At 35.6% G+C, this 17,598-nt stretch overlaps 1 protein-coding gene across 2 annotated transcripts in view; it reads right to left on the bottom strand.

The window, feature by feature from the left end:
* Positions 1 to 17,598, bottom strand: part of LOC145270612 (carboxypeptidase D-like) — a 293,674-nt gene that overhangs the window by 261,098 nt on the left and 14,978 nt on the right. The window contains exon 1 of one of the 2 annotated variants that reach the window (XM_080126241.1): positions 14,090 to 14,199. The exons of the other annotated variant lie outside the window; for it this stretch is intronic. The gene's annotated coding sequence lies outside the window, so the exon portion shown is untranslated. Of the gene's footprint in view, positions 1 to 14,089; positions 14,200 to 17,598 lie in introns of those variants that run through there. 2 annotated transcript variants of the gene reach the window in all.

The following is a 17,598-nucleotide window of genomic DNA, read 5'->3' as shown; positions in this document are numbered from 1 at the left end:
CCCAAAAGCAAGATCATATAAATATACATCTGGAAAGGTAATATTTGACCCTGAGTAAATTCTCGTTGCATCCCCAGGGAGTCAAAAATGGCCAAAAATAGCACTTTTCAAGACATATTTTGCTGAAAATTACCCAAAAGCAAGATCATATAAATATACATCTGGAAAGGTAATATTTGACCCTGGGTAAATTCTCGTTGCATCCCCAGGGAGTCAAAAATGGCCAAAAATAGCACTTTTCGGGACATATTTTGCTGAAAATTACCCAAAAGCAATATCATATAGATATACATCTGGAAAGGTAATATTTGACCCTGGGTAAATTCTCGTTGCATCCCCAGGGAGTCAAAAATGATCAAAAATGGCCAAAAATAGCACTTTCTGACACATAGAACCTTTCTGATCATCTGGAAATGTAATATTTGACCCTGGGAAAATACTGGGGCTTGTTTACATTAGACTTGAAGACGACCATATTGTAGTCAGCTGGAAAGTAGGAAGATAGAATAGAGTCTCATAGGCGTGCAGTTCTAAGAGAGAAGCTTTGTTCATGGAATCTACGTTTAGGTTTAGGCACAGATAAAGAGTAGGAGAAATTATTGATAGTGGTTTCAGCTAGACGAGTGCATTCGTAATATATAATAATCAATAGAAAGTTGATACTGTAATAATACATACGCAATCTTTCCTAGGCTTGGTACCAATTAGTAGTGCTTTACATTCAAATGGCGAGATGCCTTATAAGGAGTAAACAGGAGTAAAAAATTTAAAAAAAAATTAAAAAAAAAAAAATAAATAAATAAATAAATAAAAAAAAACAAATAAAAAATCTGATGCCAATCTGGCATCGGTTGAAATGAATGGCTCTCGTCTTGGGGAGGCTCCATGTTTTGACAAGCTTCTGGGCTTGACCTTTACTCCTGATCTGAAATGGAACACGTATATCAAATCCATTGCCAAGGTCGCTGGTCCTTCTTCCGCTCCAGTAGATAAGATATCTCACTCCTGATGCAATTCTCTACCTATATAAAAGCCAGGTACGTCCAACGATGGAGCACTGTTGCCACATCTGGGCAAGAGCTGCTAGAAGACTTCGCAGCTTAGTGGAGGATACCCTTTTCTCTTCCCTGCAACCTCTTTCCCACAGAGGAGACGTTGCGAGTTTGTCTCCGCTTTATCGTTATTTTCATAGCAAGTGCTCAGCTGAGCTTCAATCTATTGTACCCCCTTCAAACTTTCACGAAAAACACTCGTCTAGCTGTAAACATTATCAATAATTTCCCTCCACTTTTTAACTGTGCCTAAACCTAAACGTAGATTCCATGAACAAAGCTTCTTTCTTAGAAATGCACGCCTGTGGAACTCTCTTCCGATTGCCTGCTTTCCAGCTGACTACAATCTGATTGTCTTTAAGTCCAATGTAAACAAGTTCTTGATGAACCGCCCCCCCCTATGTAATCCAATTTACAAAATTCCCGCTACTTATGTTTACTATGATATAATCACATTGACTAATGTATACCCGTTAACCCTTATCCTCGAGTGGCCTCTGGGTCATGATAAGTGGGGATTCCTGTGTAAAAAGAAAAAAATAAAATAAATAAATAAAAATAAAAAAATTGTAGCGGCTATTCAAAGGGAATAACTACGATAGGTCAAGATCAAAGTGTAGTATCTGTTCTTCAGTAAACAAGTTCTTGATGAAGCCCCCCCCCAATTTACAAAATTCCCACTACTTATGTTTACTACGCTATAATCACATTGACTAACGTATGCCCATTAACCCTTATCCTCGAGTGGCCTCCAGGCCTTGATAAGTGGTGATTCCTGTGTAAAAAAAAAAAAAAATAAATAAAAATAAATAAATTGTAGCAGCTATTCAAAGGAAATAACCACGATAGTGGAGAGGAAGAATTTTCTTACAAAATGGCTACCATGACCGCCGGAGCCGGACTCGTTTCGATCAAAGTGTAGTATCTGTTCTTCAGATGCTACACTTCAATTTCTTGTTCTCTGTCAGTGGAGGAGAAATCCTTCACGACTGAGACAATTTTTATATTTTGTTCCTTTTCCTCCACATTTAAAATCGGCCCTGGTGTCTTACTCTGTCCCGTGGGGAGGCATTGTAAATAGGAACTACGATTGTGAAGAGGAAGAGTTTTCTGACAAAACGGCCGCCATGACCGCCGGACTCGTTTCGGTGTAATTTCTTGTTATGCGGATAAGCGAAGCAACTGATCTATGCCCCTCATTCTATTTTTCTAAAGCATGAAATTATTTCTGCACCGTATAATGTTACCGAAGATATATTCTACAGCGTGTTTGGCACGAGATTAACTACCGAGTTGACTCGTGCCATGTGGCAGGTGGCAAACACACGAACACGGGTCTCAGAATAAATTGTTTCGTGTCACTGAGCTAGATTCAGCAATTCTCAAGATAATTGCTTTTTAAAAATGAGGTCAATGGTTTTAAGACAGCTTTTTTTTTTAATTTTTTGTTTTAAATTTTTATTATTATTATTATTATTATTTATTTATTTATTTTTATTTTTATTTTTTTTTTTTACACCGGAATCACCACTTATCAAGGCCAGGGTCGTTTTTAAATGTGGAGGAAAAGGAACAAAAAATTAAAATTGTCTCAGTCGTGAAGGATTTCTCCTCCACCGACAGAGAACAAGGAATTGAAGAGTAGCATCTGAAGAACAGATACTACACTTTGATCTTGACCTATCGTAGTTATTCCGTTTGAATAGCCGCTACAATTTTTTTGTTTTTATCTATTTATTTTTTTTTCTTTTTACACAGGAATCACCACTTATCAAGACCCAGAGGCCACTCGAGGATAAGGGTTCACGGGTATACATTAGTCAATGTGATTATAGCGTAGTAAACATAAGTGGTGGAAATTTTGTAAATTGGATTACTTAGGGGGGGGGGCGGTTAATCAATTGGACTTGATTTGGCTGCATTTGTTTTACGGCATATCAACCCTTTTCGGGTTATTTAATGCCAAATCCAGTGATTTTGAAGAAATGTTTTTTAATAGAATATATTTGTTTTTTTCAAGTTGGTTTCTATTTAACCCATAGTTGGGACCCTAACAGGTACTACCACTCCGGGTCAGAGTGGACCTGGGAGCAATGGTAATTAAAGGGTGGCTCCACATTCCCCAAAGCCCGCAAGCTGCGGCATCACCATCGGATATAGTTTAAGGTCATGGACTTGAAGACAATCAGATTGTATTCAGCTGGAAGGCAAGCCAACGGAAGCAAGTTTACACAGGCGTGCAGTTCTAAGAAAGAAGGTTTGTTCATGAAATCTACATTTACGTATAGGCGCAGATAAAGAGTGTGGGGCAACTATTGGTAGTGGTTTTGGCTAGACGAGTGTTTTTCGTGAAAGTTTGGCGAGGGGGGGGACATAGATTGAAGCTCAGACGAGCAACTGCCATGGAAATAACCATAAAGCAGAGACAGGCTCGCAACGTCTCTTAGTTATCTACAAACTGTTTCGCTGTATCACAGCTCTTTAGGGTAGCTAGTAGTGATGGAACGATTCTAATATTTTTTCTTCACAATTCTGATAATATTGTTGGATATTTGCCAGGTGCCCCTAGGAAGAGAGGCATTTGATAGGGTTGCACACACAGATTGATTCTATGTAAGGAATATGGGACTTTCCAGCATCGTCTATTAGGAATGCATAATTAGACCAGAAATATGTGAGAGGATATCGGTCAAAGGATTTCAAACAATATTCAGTGGGAAAAATTAAAAATTCCAGGGTGAAAAGAATGTTTATATAAATCAACACAACAGAAAGCAGATCAATTGGTCACAGAGGGAGAACAAGCCGACATATTCTTTTTTTTTTAAGTGGGGGTCACCACTTATCAAGACCCAGGAGCCACTCGGGGATAAGGGTTATTGTGTGTACACTAATTAGTGGGATAGTATCGTAGTAATAGTTAGTATTGGGGATTTGATAAGGTGTCATTACTTAAGGGGGCGGTTCATCAGGAATTTGTTTGTGTTGGACTTGATGACATCCAAGTTGAATTCGGGGGGGGGGGAAACAGGCAAACGGAAGAGAGTTCCACAGCCATGCAGTTCTTAGAAAGAAGCTTTGTTCATGGAATCTACGTTTTGATTTAGGCATGGATAAAGGGTGGGGAAAATTATTGACAGTGGTTTCAGCTAGTCGGGTGTTTTTCGTGAAAGATTGGCGAGGGGGACAAGTGAATTAGGCATAACTACTAGATGTGAGTGAGTGACGTGAGTGTGATTTTTTAAATTTTTTTTTTTTACAAGGTGGTCACCACTTATCAAAGCCCGGAAGCCACTCAGGGATAAGGGTTATTGCAAGTACAGTACGTTAGTGTGGATATTTAAAGTGTGTACTTAAGGGGGCAGTTCATCAGGAATTTGTTTACGTTGGACTTGAAGACATCCAAGTTGTAGTTAGAAGAGAAGCAGGCAGACAGAACAGAATTCCACAGGCGTGCAGTTCTAAGAAAGAAGCTTTGTTCATGGAGTCTACGTTTTGATTTAGGCACGGATAAAGAGTGGGGAAAATTCTTAACTGCTAAACATCCACCCCACCCTCACAGCCTTCACTTATATCAAACACTCGTCATAACACTAACGTACTGTACTTGCAATAACCCTTATCCCTGAGTGGCTTCCGGGCCTTGATAAGTGGTGACCACCGTGTAAAAAAAACAAAACAAAAAAAACTGTAAATTCAAAACTTGTCGGTGTGAAAGAAAACAAAATATTATTTCATAGATCAGCTGTGTTGTGTTTTCCTCCCTACCAGTGTGTACACATCATAGATAAGTGACAAAAGTAGATGTTGCAATTATATACACTGAAAAAGCACATTTGAATGACTGGCCGCAGTGAATATACAACACGATTACCGATTTTTTTTTTTTTTTTTTTTTTTTTACATAGGAGTAACCTCTTATCAAGACCCAGAGGCCATTCAAGGATAAAGGTTAATGCGTGTACAGTAGTCAATGGTTGGTAGGCTGTTTTTGTTTTACGGCATATCAACCCTTTTCGGGTTATTTAATGCCGAATCCAAAGATTTTGAAGAAAAATTTTTTTAATAGAATATATTTGTTGTTTTCACGTCGGTTTCTATTTAACCCATAGTTGGGACCCTAACAGGTACTACCACTTCGGGTCAGAGTGGACCTGGGAGCAATGGTAATTAAAGGGTGGCTCCACACTCCCCAAAGCCCACGAGCTGGGGCCTCACCACTGGATATAGTTTAAGGTCATATCCAGGACCCCCATTGAGCGACTTTTACCCTCTGCAGGGAGGCAGTCGGCGTATTCTAATGCCCCACCGGCAGGGCCAGTAGTCAATGAGACAATATCGTAGTAATCATTAATAGTGGAAATACGGTAAATTGGATTACTTAAGGGGAATCGCTCATCAAGAACTTGTTTACGTTGGACTTGAAGACTATGATATTGTAGTAAGCTAGAAAGCAGGTAAACGGAAGAGAGTTCCACAGGTGTGCAGTTCCAAGAAAGAAGCTTTGCTCATGGAATCTACATTAAGGTTTAGGCACAGATAGAGAGTAGGAAAAACTATTGATAGTGGTTTCAGCTAGACGAGTGTTTTTAGTGAAAGTTTGGCGAGGGATACCATAGATTGGAGCTCAGACGAGCACTTACTTGCCATGAAAATAATGATAAAGCAGAAATAAACTCGCAATGTCTCAAGAGAAAACGGCAACCCCAACTAGGCTACAAAGTCTATTTTGAACTCTATCAAGGCGGATTAAGTTGCTTCTAGCAACTCCTGCCCAGATGTGGCAACAATACTCCTCTTTTGGGCGTACTTGGCTCTTGTACAGATAGAAAATCGCATCAGCAGTGAGATATCTATTGGAGCGGTAGAATGATCTCACCATTTTTCCAGAGACCTTGGCAACAAATTTGATGTACAGGTTCCATTTTAGATCAAGAGTAGAGGTCAGACCCAGAAGCTGGTCAAAACATGCCAGATGGAGATCCGAACGTTGATGATGCAAAGATAGAAGCTTGGTTTTAGATGCATTAAAATTAACGGATTTGATGTAGGTGTTCCATCTCACATCAGGGGTAAAGGTCAGATCTAGGAGCTTCCCTTCTTTCTTTCCTTCTTTCTTTCCTTCTTTTTTCCCTTCTTTCTTTCCTTCTTTCTTCCCTTCTTTCTTTCTTCCCTTCTTTCTTTCCTTCTTTCTTCCCTTCCTTCTTTCGTCCCTTCTTTCTTTCCTTCTTTCCTCCCTTCTTTCTTTCCTCCCTTCTTTCTTCCCTTCTTTCTTCCCTTCTTTCTTTCCTCCCTTCTTTCTTCCCTTCTTTCCTCCCTTCTTTCTTCCCTTCTTTCTTTCTTCTCTTCTTTCTTTCCTTCCTTCTTTCTTCCCTTCTTTCTTTCCTCCCTTCTTTCTTCCCTCCCTTCTTTCTTCCCTTCTTTCTTCCCTTTTTTCTTTCCTTCTTTCTTCCCTTCTTTCTTCCTTTCCTTCTTTCTTTCCTTCTTTCTTTCTTCCCTTCTTTCTTTCTTCTAAATTCACAATTCGAAACAAAAGTGCATAAAAGGAAACAGTTCCAACTAAAAAGCAAATGACTTTCATTGCTATTCTTTCTTCTAACCCCCCCCTCCCCTTTGCTTCGTCTCAATTTGCTCTTTTTGTTACTTCCAAAAATCAAGTAAGTTTTCACATCAACGTGGTAACTCAAAATATTTTCAACCAATGACAACCGGCTTCAACCCGAAAAGTAACATGTCTATGTGAAAGTAATAAGCCAGTGCAAACGTTCAGATTCGTTGACTTATAGTCGTGTGTGTTTGTTTCACATTCGGGTCACCTGTTGTTGAGATCGAAAACTTAGAAACCCCTATTAGACCAGATTAACAAAATCAGTTTTCTCCAGAGATTTCACCATAGAGTCACATCGAACAGACCCCCAAGACCGTTTTCTCTACAACCCCCCACCCCTACAATTGTTCTTTTTGCCCTGTAAAGGGGTGGAGAAAAATGAAAAATACTGCATAACTCACATACAAACCTTCTTCAAAATCGTTTCTTTTGTAAAAGCAGATAAAGTTAATCGAAAGCAGATTAAGGTGGTCGTGAAATAATATATAATTAGCAGATCGCACGGGGTAGCCCAGTTTTAAAATATACATAATATATTTTCATTAATGCAGTTTCTTATTTATTATAAACAGAAATACCGTAGGTATTAAACGTAACGTTAAATTCCTTTTTAAAAAAAATAAAGTAAAAATATACGGAAAGAAACTGAGACATGTGCATGCAAATATTATGTTTTTTTCTATTACAAACAACTGCAACAATGGTGTCTTCAAGGACTATGGAATTCTTCTTTGTCCTAAACTGCATTAATCAATGAATGAAACCCAGACTTGAAACCAAGACTTGATTTTATGTGATGTGAAAAAATTCACACGAATCATAGTCAATGTGTGTAAAAATGACATCGTAGTCCAAGAGTTAAGTAAGCCCTGACCAAATTTTCAAAATAACAATATTTGAAGCACAAATAAAATCCCTCTGTATACACAGAATGTTGAATCTTCTCCAAGCGATGTTGCCTTTCGTAACAGCACAAAGTTGAATACTCCACCAGACTAGATGAACTACTGTTCAATTTGAAAGCAGAAAATGAATTGTTAAAGTGAAATAAATAATATCCAGACGATGATGTGGCAAATGGAAAAGATGTTTATTCAGAGTACCGACGGGTGCGACTTGTCTCGAAGAGAAGTCGGGAACAATCTGTTTTCCCTCCGACCCCTAGCGGCCCTCCTCAAATACAAGGGGAGATCATCAGTCTGTCCTTGGGCCGGGTAACTAGGATGGGACATTAACATGAATGTTCTTACTTTCTTCATTAATAACGTTGGAGATATAAATGAGAATATCTATGCATCTCGTATAGAAATCAAATGTTAGCCCTACAAAGGCAAATTTACTTCTACATAAACATAAAGAATACTACTACTGTATTATAGGAATGATAACAGACCCCCCCTCCACCGCTTTCCTCTTCACGCCCCAAAATCAAGTTTTCACATAAACATGTTAACTCAAAGTATATTCCACCAATGAAAATCGTTTCAAACCCCAAAAGTAACACGTACATGTGCAAGTAAGAAGTCAGTGTAAATTTAGAAACTCCCATAAGACCTTGTCAATAAAATCAGTTTTCTCCATATTTCACCCATATCTGAATACATACGGCACCTAGTATTCTCAAATGGTCAACCATTTGGTAACCGGCCGCTTAACTTTGATGATCTAACACGGACCAGTGGGTCAACATGATTGTGGTGTATGATACGTCTATTACTAATGGAGATTTGGTATCGGTCTGTCTTAAGCCGAACTATTAGTTCTATTATTGCATTATCTATTAGTGTACTATCTTTTTAGTTTGGTGGTGGTGGTGGTGAGAGTGAGATAATGTAGTATCTGTTCTACTGTCATGAGACCGTTCTTCCAGTCATTACTTCCTTCTAGGGGAGGGTAGTGTAATATATGTTTGTATTATGATAATATTCTCTGCAACACATTACTGCCTCTTTTGCCAGGGAATAGTGTATTCCTTCATCACGTATGAAAGTAAGAAGTCAGTGTAAATTGAGAGAATACTGTTGCCAGTCATATCTCTTCACATATCTAAGGCCTTTGATAGGGTATGGCATAAAGGTTTACTTCACAAGATCTCTAGCTATGGTATAGCTGGAAATGTCTTCTCAATTATTAAATCATTTCTTTCTGATAGGTTCATAAGAGTAGTAGTTGAGGGGCAAAAATCAGAAGCTCACAGTATTAATGCTGGTGTCCCTCAGGGGTCCATCCTGGGCCCAACTCTTTTCCTGATCTATATTAATGATCTTCCACATCACATCCTTACATCATTTATAGACATTTATGCTGACGACACTACCGTTTATGGTAGCACATCTAAGACAGTAAACGACCAAGTTCTCTCCGATTCTCTCTCCTCTGATCTTGAGCACGTAGTACAATGGGGAAAGGAGTGGCTGGTTACTTTTAATGCATCTAAAACCAAGCTTCTCTCTTTACATCATCAACATTCTGATCCACATCTGGCATCAATTGAAATGGATGGCTCTCGTCTTCAGGAGGCCTCAAGTTTTGACAAGCTTCTGGGCTTGACAATTACTCCTGATCTTAAATGGAACACGTACATCAAATCTGTTGCCAAGGCCGCTGGAAAAATGATGGGATCTTTCTATCGATCCAGTAGATATCTCATTGCTGATGCAATTCTCTATCTATATAAGTGCCAGGTACGTCCAAGGATGGAATACTGTTGCCACATCTGGGCAGGAGCTGCTAGAAAGGACTTGGCCTGCCTTGATAGAGTTCAAAATAGACTTCGTAGCCTCATAGGAGATGTCCTTTTCTCTTCCTTGCAACCTCTATCTCACAGAAGAGATGTTGCGAGTTTGTCTCTGATGTATCGTTATTTTCATGGAAAGTGTTCGACTGAGCTTCAATCTATGGTCCCCTCTCGCCAAACTTTCACAAGAAACACTCGTCTAGCTGTAAACACTATCAATAATTACCCCCACTCTTTGTGCCTAAACCTAAACGTAGATTCCATGAACAAAGCTTCTTTCTTAGAACTGCACGCCTGTGGAATTGTCTTCCGTTTTCCTGCTTTCCGGCTGACTACAATATGGTTGTCTTCAAGTCTAACGTAAATAAGTTCTTGATGAGCCAGTCCATATAAGTTATCAAATTTACCAAATTTTCATTACTAATGATTACTATATTGTCCAATTTCTACTGTACACTCTTTAACCCTTATCCTTGTGTGGCCTCTTGGCCTTGATAATGTGGTGATGCCTATGTAAAAAAAAAAAAAAAAAGAACCTCCTATAAGACTTGGTCAACAAAATCAGTTTGCTCCAGATTTCACCTATATGCTACCCTACACCTACACGCTAATTTCATTTAGTTTTCTCTGGCTATCTGGGGGGGGGTGTTATAGGAAGTATTACAACTGCTTATATTAGGTTTGCGCATGTGGCGCAAACACACAGACACAAATTGTGAAAGGAAAACAATGGAAAAATTATCGGGGGGGGGGAGCGACACTAATTTCCCCTTTTCCTTATCTCTCTTTCTCCACTTTTGTTTTATTTCTTTATCTTTTCACCTCGACACAACAATTAATGCAAGTGATATCGCTTCGCTAAAAATAAAAATTAAAATTAAAAAATGCACGCATGTAAAGAACAATTTTTCACCTGTACATGTGCAAATATTTGAAGTTAATTTCACCATAAAATTAATGGACTGCAATGAACAATTGAATTAATTTCATCAACAATATCAAAGAAGATTTCAGAACTATGCCTGATCACACATGTACACAGACACACATGTACACACACACACACACACACACACACACATACACGTTTTTTCCACTGTTAATAATAAATATATTGTTTATATATATGTAAATCGGTCCTTTGTTCCTATTTACAATGTCTCCCCACGGGACAGAGTTAGACACCAGGGTCGTTTTTTAATGTGGAGAAGAAGAACAAAAATAAAAATTGTCTCAGTCGTGAAGAATTTCTCCTCCACTGACAGAGAACAAGAAATTGAAGTGCAGCATCTGAAGAACAGATGGTATTTATTTGCTCCCCCACCGAGCAAATTAGGCACAAGGCCGATTTTTAATGTGAGGAGTGAAGGGAGAGGGAAGGGAAAAAGGGGACCAGCTCCCGAGAGGTGGGAAATGGGAGCTGGTTAAAGGTCAGGCATGTGGGGTTGCCCCCACATCTGGTCTTTGCTAGTCATAGCGAGTCATAGCTTGCAGCATCTGAAGAACAGATACTACACTTTGATCTTGTTTATATATTTTATTGAGAAAGAAAAAATTGAACATAAAAAACGTACAAAAAATTCAATTCAACAAAATTAGGCACAAGGCCCTACAAGAAATTGGGAGGGGGAGGGTACAGGGTCTTTTTGACTACGTAACAGATGAGACTTTGAAGTCTTACTCTTGACTGGCAACATTTACCAAAATACCTCAATCACTCTGTGGATCCTAATCTAACTAATAACCCCAGCGTTCAATGTAAAATTTAACTATGTACAATTTGTATATTCATTTCTGTATGTTGTGTGTGCATTTTTTTTTTTTGTGTGTGTGTGTGTGTGTATGTGTGAGAAAATAAAGTTCGATTTCATTAGAAAGAGTTCTTGAATTAATTGGCATAAAATGTTCGTGGAGTGGGAAAAAACTAATGAAAATGTTCATTTCAAAAATAAGGAAAAAAACTACTAATGTGTTGTTAGTAAGACCCCCCCTGAACTATTCTATGTGGCTAGATCCCCCACTGTTTTCCGGGGAACCGAAAACAAGCAGAGCATCCCTAATGGGGTTTGGGGAAGTCGCCTTAATGGAGGTGGGAGAAAATAAAGCAACGGATGGAGGGGGTAGGAAGGTGACCTCTGAGTAGGGGGATGACCGGGGGCATCAGAGAATAAAGAACTACACTTTGATCTTGACCCGAAGGCCAGGGTCCTTTGTTGTCTCATTTTAATGTCAGAGCCGAGAACACACATATTTATCTTCTACACACCATCTGGAAAGCATCGACCGCAGCGGAGTGAAACAAAGCATAAAGAACTCAATGACTTGCATACAAGCTTTTTTTTCATGTGCACACATTCTGACACACTAGCGATTCGGGTGAACAAGCATGAGATGCAACTCACAACTATACATGCACTAACAAGAACAAGGTAAACCAACTCACACATACCACGCTGCCAAATACTCACATATTGATGATAATTTCTAAAAAATGGGAAACTTTTGATGAATCAGTTTCCTTTCTATGTAATAAGAATTTATGCAGTAACAAATCTACTCTGCCTCAAAGAATTGGAGTCAACCAATCTTTTTTTTTCTTAAACCCAACTGATTTTTTGGGGAAGGTCAGATATTTTTTATGAACTTTCAGACGTCGATTTATAATTGACAAAAAATTTATTAGTTACTAGAAGGGGGGGGGAGCTTTGTTACCTATCTTTGCTTGGTTGTAAAAAATCCTTAAATATGATATTTTAATTTGTCCAAATTTCGTATATATTATTATAGTCGTAATTTCAACAGTAAAAAAAAAAATATCTGGGTGCCATCAGTTAGAACCGAAACTAGCATTCAAAGCTGGTGACGTTACCACTGTACTAACGTGACACGCATATGAACTGATTAAAAATAAACTAAGATGAATGTACAAAATGTTTAACGTTTTTGTTTTTTCAAACTATACATGCACTAACAAGAACAAGGTAAACCAACTCACATATACCACGCTGCCAAATACTCACATATTAATAATAATTTCTAAAAAATGGGAAGCTTTTGATAAATCAGTTTCCCTTTTATGTAATAAGAATTTATGCAGTAACAAATCTGAAACCCAAAATAACTCTGCCTCAAAGAATTGGAGTCAACCAATCCATTTTTTCTTAAACCCAACTGATTTTTTGGGGAAGGTCAGATATTTTTTATGAACTTTCAGACGTCGATTTATAATTGACAAAAAATTTATTAGGTACTAGAAGGTAGGGGGGAGAGCTTTTCCCAGTCGTAAAATACGTTTAAATATGTTATTTTAATTTGTTCAGATTAGATTTCGTATATATTATCATAGAGTTTTGATTTCAAAAGTAAAAAAAACAAAATGCTAGAATCGAAACTGAAACTGTAACATTCAAAGCTGGTGACGTTACCACTGTACCAACGTGACACACATATGAAATGATTAAAAATAAACTAAGATGAATGTACAAAATGTATAACGACTTTTTTTTTTCAATTTTGACTCATTGTTGATCCCTTAAGAACTATTTTAACTTGTTAAAGGCGCATAAAAAATTCAATCAAGAATGGTCCGTAAATTTTTATTTTATAAAGTGAACTTGTTTTTGCTTTTTTTTCGAACAAAATAATTTAAATGAAACATTTCCAGCAGAACCCGTCATTATAGGGAGGAAACAAAAAAAAAGGGAGGAAAAAAGAGGGTCTGTTTTTGTAGAACACAAAAAAAGTTTTGCAAAAGAGAATAGAAAAAACAAAAAACATCAATGTTAGGTGCATTTCATCTCAGGAAGCCAATATCTTCAGACAGCCTGATCTGGCAGCACCAGTTAAGTAAAAGTAAACTAGTCCACTTTTTCCTAAATTTGTTGAAATGCTTATGTGCATCTGGATTAATTCCAAGAGTCAAAAAATATTAAGGAAATAATTTTTTTTTGTCCATTAAAAAGTAAATTTTTTTTCATTTAGTTTTATTTTCAATTTTAATAATCAATGTATTCATAAAAAATACTTGATTATTAAAGCAAAGCAGACAGACATACATCTAAATTCATTATATAGATAAAACAAATTTCTTTAATGAAAATAAAGAGTAGCAATTTAATTCTTGAAACCAGATAATGAACTGATAAATTATCAGCTAAATGTTCTTCAAATCAATGTCACTTCTTGGAATTTATTTAAATTTTATTGTTTTAATATCGATAAATGAATTTTTTTTTACTTTAGCAATATCAGAATAATCACTAATCACCATCTTTAATCAACGTTTCTTCAAATTTGTGCGGAAAGATGATAATGTACATCCAAACACAAAAGGCATTAACATATTTCGTAGAGGATTACAATTTAAAAAAAAAAAAATCTACATCACTTGCAAATTGTAGATATTCTCTTAAACAAAATAATGTACTGGGATGTATGTATGGAGATGTTTGTTTAAAAAAAAAAAAAAAAATAGTACTTGTGTTGTATACCCAGAGCATGATGTTAAGTAGCAGGAGGAGCGTAGAAGAGAGGACCAAGAAAACGTAAAGGACCAATATGTGCGTGTATGTTGGATGAAGGTTGTTTGTGTAATTACATTATATACTTAAGAGTGGATGTTTATGATATATATGATATATGAGGGGGGGGGGACAATATTCTTTGTGTTGATGACAAGACAAAATTACGTACCTGGGTTTAAAAGACAAACACGAAGACCACGCTACATTATCCTGACGATTTCCCTTCCCTTTCTCAGCGTCAGAGGAGTCTATCTTCTATCTTCGATCCTCCGATCTCAACTCCCAAAACTTAATTCGATATTACATTAAGTAAATTCCTATGACGTCATTTATCATGCTCGCAAACATGTGAATATAGATTCACTTTGTTGCTAGCTGACTTCGTCCATAGATTTTCGAATTCCTTACAATGCTCCGTGGCTGACAACAATGCTCTATTAGCCTGCAAAGAGGCCGCCGTTCATATACTGCAGAAGTGCCAAACTTTTATTTCATGAAGAAATGAGGAAAGGTCTATATTTCAAATTTCAAGATGTTGTTCATCTTACTGTTTATTTCTTTAAGCATGTTAAAATGTATTCACCAACCATGAGTACAAAATCCACCAACTATGGGAACAACCTCTCACGAGAAACACCCGTCTGGCTGAAACCACTGTCATTAATTTTCCCCACTCTTTATCTGTGCCTAAATCAAAACGTACATTCCATGAACAAAGCTTCTTTCTCAGAAGTGCACGCTTGTGGAACTCTCTTCCGTTTGCCTGTTTCTCACCTGACTACAACTTGGATGTCTTCAAGTCCAACATAAACAAATTCCTGTTGAACCGCCCCTTAAGTAAGACACTTTATCAGATCTCCATTACTAACGATTGCTACGATATTGTCCCATTGGTTACATGCAATAACCCTTATCCCCGAGTGGCTTCCGGGCCTTGATAAGTGGTGACCTCGATGTAAAAAAAAAAACCTAAACATAGATTCCATGAGCAAAGCTTCTTTCTTAGAACTGCACACCTGTGGAATTATCATCCGTTTTCCTGCTTTCCAGCTGACTACAATCTGGTTGTCTTCAAGTCCAATGTAAACAAGTTCTTGATGAGCCGTTGCACTTAAGTTAACAAATTTACCGAATTTCCATTACTAACGATTAGTATATTGTCCAATTGACTACTGTACACTCTTAACCCTTATCCTCGAGTGGTCTCTGGCCTTGATAAGTGGTTATGCCTATGTAAGAAAAAAAGTTTAGAAAGGTCAGACATTTGCAAAGTTTTTTTTTAGGAATGTAAGTGTAAATACGCTGCCATCTGTGACCTGTTTGAAATGGGACATTCAGGGGAGATAATTTTGAATACAGTGCAAATGAAGGACAGAGATAATCGATTTTTGAGCTTTATTAGGAGCCAGAGTTCGTGGAAAATTGGGCGATTCTATCTCAAAAAAAAAAAAAAAAAAAAAGAGGATTAGGAAGAAGAGAAGAAATAAGAAATAATGGAAAACGGAAATAGATGAAAAGGGAGAAATTGGAGAAAAGAGAGAAAAGGAGAAAAGAAAAGAGGATAAAGGAGAAGAAAAAGAGAAAGAAAAAGAGGAAAAGAGAAAGAAAGGAAAAGAGAAAGGAAAAACAAAGAAAAAAGAAAAACAAGGAAAAAAAAGAAAAATAAGTAAAAAAAAAGAAAAATAAGTAAAAAAAAAGAAAAATAAGTAAAAAAAAAGAAAAATAAGTAAAAAAAAAGAAAAATAAGTAAAAAAAAGAAAAACAAGTAAAAAAAAAGAAAAATAAGTAAAAAAAAAAGAAAAATAAGTAAAAAAAAAGAAAAATAAGTAAAAAAAAAGAAAAATAAGTAAAAAAAGAAAAACAAGTAAAAAAAAAGAAAAATAAGTAAAAAAAAAGAAAAATAAGTAAAAAAAAAGAAAAATAAGTAAAAAAAAGAAAAACAAGTAAAAAAAAAAGAAAAATAAGTTAAAAAAAAAGCAAATAAGTAAAAAAAAAAGAAAAATAAGTAAAAAAAAGAAAAATAAGTAAAAAAAAAGAAAAATAAGTAAAAAAAAGAAAAACAAGTAAAAAAAAAGAAAAATAAGTAAAAAAAAGAAAAATAAGTAAAAAAAAAGAAAAATAAGTAAAAAAAAAGAAAAATAAGTAAAAAAAAGAAAAACAAGTAAAAAAAAAGAAAAATAAGTAAAAAAAAAGAAAAATAAGTAAAAAAAAAGAAAAATAAGTAAAAAAAAGAAAAACAAGTAAAAAAAAAGAAAAATAAGTAAAAAAAAAGAAAAATAAGTAAAAAAAAAGAAAAACAAGTAAAAAAAAAGAAAAACAAGTAAAAAAAAAGAAAAATAAGTAAAAAAAAAAGAAAAATAAGTAAAAAAAAAGAAAAATAAGTAAAAAAAAAGAAAAATAAGTAAAAAAAAGAAAAACAAGTAAAAAAAAGAAAAATAAGTAAAAAAAAGAAAAATAAGTAAAAAAAAAAGAAAAATAAGTAAAAAAAAAGAAAAATAAGTAAAAAAAAGAAAAACAAGTAAAAAAAAAGAAAAATAAGTAAAAAAAAAGAAAAATAAGTAAAAAAAAAAGAAAAATAAGTAAAAAAAAAGAAAAATAAGTAAAAAAAAGAAAAACAAGTAAAAAAAAAGAAAAACAAGTAAAAAAAAAGAAAAATAAGTAAAAAAAAAGAAAAATAAGTAAAACAAAAGAAAAATAAGTAAAAAAAAGAAAAACAAGTAAAAAAAAAGAAAAATAAGTAAAAAAAAAGAAAAATAAGTAAAAAAAAAGAAAAATAAGTAAAAAAAAGAAAAACAAGTAAAAAAAAAGAAAAATAAGTAAAAAAAAGAAAAATAAGTAAAAAAAAGAAAAATAAGTAAAAAAAGAAAAATAAGTAAAAAAAAGAAAAACAAGTAAAAAAAAGAAGAAAACAAAAAAAAGAAAAACAAAAAAAGTAAAACAAGTAAAAAAAAAGAAAAACAAGTAAACAAAAAAGAAAGAAAAACAAAAAAAGAAAAACAAGTAAAAAAAAGAAAAAAGTAAAAAAAAAGAAAAACAAGTAAAAAAAAAAAGAAAAACAAGTCTAACGGTTCTGGGGAAGAAACTACTGGAGTATAAAGATCTTTTACATCTAGGGATCTCTACAGTGTGGGGGTGGGACTTTGCAGCCTGTCGGGTCTGTCAAGGGTGTTCACGTCGTGGGGGCACAAGTGCTTGCAGTTCGTACACGCCTTTATGTATAACTGGGGGAGGGTACCCGGCGCTGCCCGGGTGTTTGTAGGTGTGTGTGTATGGTAGATCAAAACAACCTGGTTAAAAAATAAAAAAACGTTGGCCGGGCGTTTGGAGGTGTAAAAGAAAAAGAAAAGTTTTAGTAGGAAGGTAAGATTGAACCCTGAAGCGTTGACGTGAAGGTGGAAACGAAGTGGGGAAAAAAAACCCCGCGACCTAACCACGAGGGGGAGAGGAAGTAATAAGTGTCTTAAGTTAACGTTTATAAAGTGAAATTGACAGGTGCGAGAAAGTTAAGTCGCGTGATGTTTGACCTTGTTTTGCCCCACCCCATCATTCGCTTTTCGAAGAGGCGGCAATTGAAAAAATTTCTCGAAAATAGCGCGTAAAAGTCAGGCAAATTGAATACACATGCGACCCCCGTTCTTAAGTCGTAGATATTATGATTTAGACATTATATAAAAAGTT

The sequence above is a fragment of the Euprymna scolopes genome, chromosome 46, assembly GCF_053919585.1.
Source record: "Euprymna scolopes isolate OS-2025 chromosome 46, ASM5391958v1, whole genome shotgun sequence".
NCBI lineage: Eukaryota > Metazoa > Mollusca > Cephalopoda > Sepiida > Sepiolidae > Euprymna > Euprymna scolopes.
Note: the sequence above shows the minus strand (reverse complement) of the source record. Positions and strands in the feature narration are given on the sequence as shown.